The 6,085-nt window shown below is 43.5% G+C and overlaps 1 long non-coding RNA gene and 1 pseudogene across 2 annotated transcripts; one reads left to right on the top strand and one right to left on the bottom strand.

Annotated features, from left to right (window-relative positions):
* The first annotated feature begins 250 nt into the window (after positions 1-250).
* Positions 251-1,611, top strand: LOC123727920 (BTB/POZ domain-containing protein KCTD12-like; annotated as a pseudogene).
* A 671-nt stretch (positions 1,612-2,282) lies between these two features.
* LOC106575019 (uncharacterized) lies at positions 2,283-2,815 on the bottom strand. 2 transcript variants are annotated; one of them, XR_006759883.1, is made up of 3 exons: positions 2,738-2,815; positions 2,454-2,665; positions 2,283-2,408 (listed from the first exon to the last, which is right to left on the bottom strand). It is a non-coding gene; the product is annotated as an uncharacterized lncRNA (long non-coding RNA). The 2 variants fall into 2 exon arrangements; XR_006759882.1 differs by having other exon boundaries at positions 2,300-2,384; positions 2,526-2,665.
* Positions 2,816-6,085: the final 3,270 nt, after the last annotated feature.

Consider the following 6,085-nt stretch of genomic DNA (forward strand, 5'->3'; position numbering starts at 1 on the left):
AGTAAAAGTAAAAGTAGTCAAAAATATAAATAGTAAAGTACAGATACCGTAAAAAAAAACTACTTAAGTAGTACTTGAAAGTATTTTTTACTTAATTACTTTACACCACTAGTCTTGAGTGGATTCATAGCTTTACTTGTAATAAAAGAGTAGTCTTCCATACTGACTGAAGGGGAAGTCAAAACTCTGTCCATGAAGAGTTAACTTTTCAGCAATATTCTGCTGCGTCCCCAGTCCGTCTCCTCCTCTCTCCTCCCACACAACTCCAGCCATATAAACAAAACCCGTTACATTTGTACTGTTGTTATTTTTTTGTCCGTTTCCTGGATTCTCCAAGTCGGTTGGAGTTCTACCCAGCCAGGCGCGCAGGAGAGACATGGCACACAGCGAGAACCAACAGTCGTCCTTTTCTGATATAATAGAATTAAACGTCGGCGGGCAAGTGTATGTAACTCGACACGCAACTTTAGTCTCCGTCCCAAACTCTCTCCTGTGGACTATGTTCAGACAGAAGAACCCTACAGAACTACCGAAAGATCGCAAAGGACGATACTTCTTTGACCGGGATGGATTTCTGTTCAGGTATATTCTGGATTATCTGCGGGAAAGGGACATCGTTTTACCGGACTTCTTCAAAGAGAGAGGTCGGTTACAGAAGGAGGCAGAGTTCTTCCAGCTGCATGAGCTCTCACAGCGTCTCAGACGGACAGTGAGTAAAGACGTCTCTCCCGGGGACGAGCTGGGCGCACGGGGACCCGGAAGAGGCTTCGCTTGCGTGCGCTCTGAGTAGTAGCAGTATCACGGCGACGGCCGTGAGCAGCCCGACACCGAGCCTTCCTTCCCCGTTCCAGAAGCATGGCTTTATTACCATTGGTTACCGGGGCTCCTACACCATCGGGAGGGATATTCAAACGGACGCCAAGTTCAGACGAGTGGCCAGAATAACGGTTTGCGGAAAGACGTCCCTGGCCAAAGAAGTTTTCGGAGAGACTCTGAACGAGAGCAGAGACCCGGACAAACCACCTGAGAGGTACACCTCCCGGTATTATCTGAAGTATAATTTTCTCGAGCAGGCGTTCGACAGGCTCGCGGAGGTCGGTTTCCACATGGTGGCTTGCAGCTCCACGGGGACGTGCGCGTACGCGAGCAGCGACCCGAACGAGGACAAAATCTGGACCAGCTACACCGAATACGTGTTCTCCCGGGACTGACCAACCCGTTCCGTTACCCGGCCGTTAGGTAGCCTTACTACCCGACGGTACTGGGACAGTGACGTCATGTGACGCTCACCTGTACGGTAGAGAGACTACCTGCGGAAATGTGAAAACTCCTCTGTCTTCTTTATATTGTCCCCATGTGATTGTGGGAAAGGTTAAAGGTTACTGAGGATTATTCTGAAAGTATGGACGTGGTTGGTTGTTGATTTTCCGAGGCCTATATAAGTCTAACGGAGGTATATTTCCTGTTGCAGACCAGTCTATATTATACAGTTATACTGACTGTTGTTCTCAATGTTGTTCTACTAACATGCCAACACACACACACACACACACACACACACACACACACACACACACACACACACACACACACACACACACACACACATAAACATTTACACACACACACACACGCCGCAAAAAAACATTTACACACACACCGCAAAAACATTTACACACACACCACACAAACATTTACACACACACACACACACCACACAAACATTTACACACACACACACACCGCAAAAACATTTACACACACACACACCGCAAAAAACATTTACACACACACACACCACACAAACATTTACACACACACACACCACATAAACATTTACACACACACACCACATAAACATTTACACACACACACACACACACGCCGCAAAAAAACATTTACACACACACCGCAAAAAAACATGTACACACACACCGCAAAAACATTTACACACACACCGCAAAAACATTTACACACACACCACACAAACATTTACACACACACACCACACAAACATTTACACACACACACCACACAAACACCACACAAACATTTACACACACACACACACACCGCAAAAACATTTACACACACACACACCGAAAAAAACATTTACACACACACACACCGAAAAACATTTACACACACACACACACACACACACACACACAAACATTTACACACACACACATTTACACAGAACAAGCACAAGGCGTGTGAGGGTTGACATGCTGTTGAACCTAACTCCCTCTGGGCTGTTGAACCTAACTCCCTCTGGGCTGTTGAACCTAACTCCCTCTGGGCTGTTGAACCTAACTCCCTCTGGGCTGTTGAACCTAACTCCCTCTGGGCTGTTGAACCTAACTCTCTCTGGGCTGTTGAACCTAACTCCCTCTGGGCTGTTGAACCTAACTCCCCTCCTGTCTTTGTCTTGGGTTGACATGCTGTTGAACCTAACTCCCTCTGGGCTGTTGAACCTAACTCCCTCTGGGCTGTTGAAACTAACTCTCTCTGGGCTGTTGAACCTAACTCCCTCTTGGCTTTGTCTTGGGTTGACATGCTGTTGAACCTAACTCCCTCTGGGCTGTTGAACCTAACTCCCTCTGGGCTGTTGAACCTAACTCTCTCTGGGCTGTTGAACCTAACTCCCTCTGGGCTGTTGAACCTAACTCCCTCTGGGCTGTTGAACCTAACTCTCTCTGGGCTGTTGAACCTAACTCCCTCTGGGCTGTTGAACCTAACTCCCTCTTGGCTTTGTCTTGGGTTGACAGGCCTCTACTGGATAAGTTGCGTTATTTGTGTTTCAACATCTAAAGCTGTATTTTCAATTTTAAAATAAATCATATCAAAGTAATATTTGGATTTATGTGTTCCTGAATTTGTTTGTATCATGTCTAGAACAGACCAAAACATCTGGGCTAAAGATTATGATGACAAAGTCATTCTAGGATTTAATCGAGCAGCCGAGAGATATTTTTCAGTAGGGGAAAAAGAGCCATATTCCCAACACTCTGCAGTCACTATGAAAGTTATACATTGTTTCACACCCTTGTTAATCTCATGTGGACAGACTAACCAAACTACATGAGATTTAACTTCTGGGTAAACAGAGAATACACCCTCAGAAATGTTTATTTTATGTTGGTGTCAAGCATTGAAAGAGGATGGAATCCACTCCGACAGGAAAGACAGGAACGTGTTCTATAGAATCCACTGACAGGAAAGTGTTCTATAGAATCCACTCTGACAGGAAAGTGTTCTATAGAATCCACTCTGACAGGAAAGTGTTCTATAGAATCCACTGACAGGAAAGTGTTCTATAGAATCCACTCTGACAGGAAAGTGTTCTATAGAATCCACTCTGACAGGAAAGAGTTCTATAGAATCCACTGACAGGAAAGTGTTCTATAGAATCCACTCTGACAGGAAAGTGTTCTATAGAATCCACTCTGACAGGAAAGTGTTCTATAGAATCCACTCTGACAGGAAAGTGTTCTATAGAATCCACTCTGACAGGAAAGTGTTCTATAGAATCCACTCTGACAGGAAAGTGTTCTGCAGAATCCACTCTGACAGGAAAGTGTTCTATAGAATCCACTCTGACAGGAAAGTGTTCTATCGAATCCACTCTGACAGGAAAGTGTTCTATAGAATCCACTCTGACAGGAAAGAGGTCTATAGAATCCACTGACAGGAAAGTGTTCTATAGAATCCACTCTGACAGGAAAGTGTTCTATAGAATCCACTCTGACAGGAAAGTGTTCTATAGAATCCACTCTGACAGGAAAGTGTTCTATAGAATCCACTCTGACAGGAAAGTGTTCTATAGAATCCACTCTGACAGGAAAGTGTTCTATAGAATCCACTCTGACAGGAAAGTGTTCTATAGAATCCACTCTGACAGGAAAGTGTTCTATAGAATCCACTCTGACAGGAAAGTGTTCTATAGAATCCACTCTGACAGGAAAGAGTTCTATAGAATCCACTCTGACAGGAAAGTGTTCTATAGAATCCACTCTGACAGGAAAGTGTTCTATAGAATCCACTCTGACAGGAAAGTGTTCTGCAGAATCCACTCTGACAGGAAAGTGTTCTATAGAATCCACTCTGACAGGAAAGTGTTCTATAGAATCCACTCTGACAGGAAAGTGTTCTGCAGAATCCACTCTGACAGGAAAGTGTTCTATAGAATCCACTCTGACAGGAAAGTGTTCTATAGAATCCACTCTGACAGGAAAGTGTTCTATAGAATCCACTCTGACAGGAAAGTGTTCTGTAGAATCCACTCTGACAGGAAAGTGTTCTATAGAATCCACTCTGACAGGAAAGTGTTCTATAGAATCCACTCTGACAGGAAAGTGTTCTATAGAATCCACTATGACTGGAAAGTGTTCTGCAGAATCCACTATGACAGGAAAGTGTTCTATAGAATCCACTCCGACAGGAAAGTGTTCTATAGAATCCACTCTGACAGGAAAGTGTTCTAAACTTCCTCTCACAGAGCTCAACAGCAACACTGTATGGAGTTAATGTCTGTCTCTGATAAGGTTCCTGATGTCTCACACTCACACTCACACACACACACACACACACACACACACACACACACACACACACACACACACACACACACACACACACACACACACACACACACACACACACACACACACACACAGCAGATTGTGTACTGTGCGGTCTGTGGAAACAGATGTAGAGACGCCACAGAAGGAAAGAGGATCAAGACTTTAACCCCAGATGATGAAAGACTATGGTCAATGCTTCTCTATAGCTCTACCGTTGTATTTACATGTGGGTTGTGGCAATCCTGCAGATACAGGCTTCATTTAGACATTTTTTGCTACACGTTTCCTCCCCCAGCCTGTTCATACAAACAAACACACATTTGTTTTTCTATCCTTGTTAGGACCAAACAATGGATTCCCACTCAAATCCTATTTCCCTAAACCTAAACCAACCTTAACCTCAAATCTAACCTGAATTCTAATTCTAACCCTAACCTCAAATCTAACCTGAATTCTAATTCTTACCCAACCCTTAACCTAACTCTAACCTCAAATCTAACCTGAATTCTAATTCTAACCCTAACCTCAAATCTAACCTGAATTCTAATTCTTACCCTAACCCCCTTAACCTAACTCTAACCCTCAAATCTAACCTGAATTCTAATTCTAACCCTAACCTCAAATCTAACCTGAATTCTAATTCTAACCCTTAACCTAACTCTAACCTAACCTCAAATCTAACCTGAATTCTAATTCTAACCCTAACCTCAAATCTAACCTGAATTCTAATTCTAACCCTTAACCTAACTCTAACCTAACCTCAAATCTAACCTGAATTCTAATTCTAACCCTAACCTCAAATCTAACCTGAATTCTAATTCTAACCCTTAACCTAACTCTAACCCAACCTCAAATCTAACCCTAACTCTAATTCTGACCCTTAACCTAACTCTAACCTTAACCTCAAATCTAACCCTGACTCTTAACCTAGCTCTAACCTTAACCTACCTCTAACCCTAACCTCAAATCTAACCCTAAATGTAAACCTAACTCTGAACCCAACCCCTAACCCCTAACCCTAGATGTAACCCCAACCCTAACCCTAGATGTAACCTAACCCTAGATGTAACCCTAACCCTAACCCTAGATGTAACCCCTAACCCTAAATGTAACCCCTAACCCTAGATGTAACCCTAACCCTAGATGTAACCCTAACCCTAGATGTAACCCCAACCCCTAACCCTACCTTTTTCCTTTTGGGAACCGACGAAATGTCCCCACATTGTCCTTATTAAACTGTCCTTTTGAGGACTTCTGGTCCAGGATAGTAAAACCAAAAACACACAAACATAGCCGAGCTGCTTTGAATCCATTTCCCTGTCTAGAGTCAGCTGATGTCCCCATCAACCATCTGTACAGGAATCCATTTCCCTGTCTAGAGTCAGCTGATGTCCCCATCAACCATCTGTACAGGAATCCATTTCCCTGTCTAGAGTCAGCTGATGTCCCCATCAACCATCTGTACAGGAATCCATTTCCCTGTCTAGAGTCAGCTGATT

The sequence above is a fragment of the Salmo salar genome, chromosome ssa16 (genome assembly GCF_905237065.1).
Source record: "Salmo salar chromosome ssa16, Ssal_v3.1, whole genome shotgun sequence".
Lineage (NCBI taxonomy): Eukaryota > Metazoa > Chordata > Actinopteri > Salmoniformes > Salmonidae > Salmo > Salmo salar.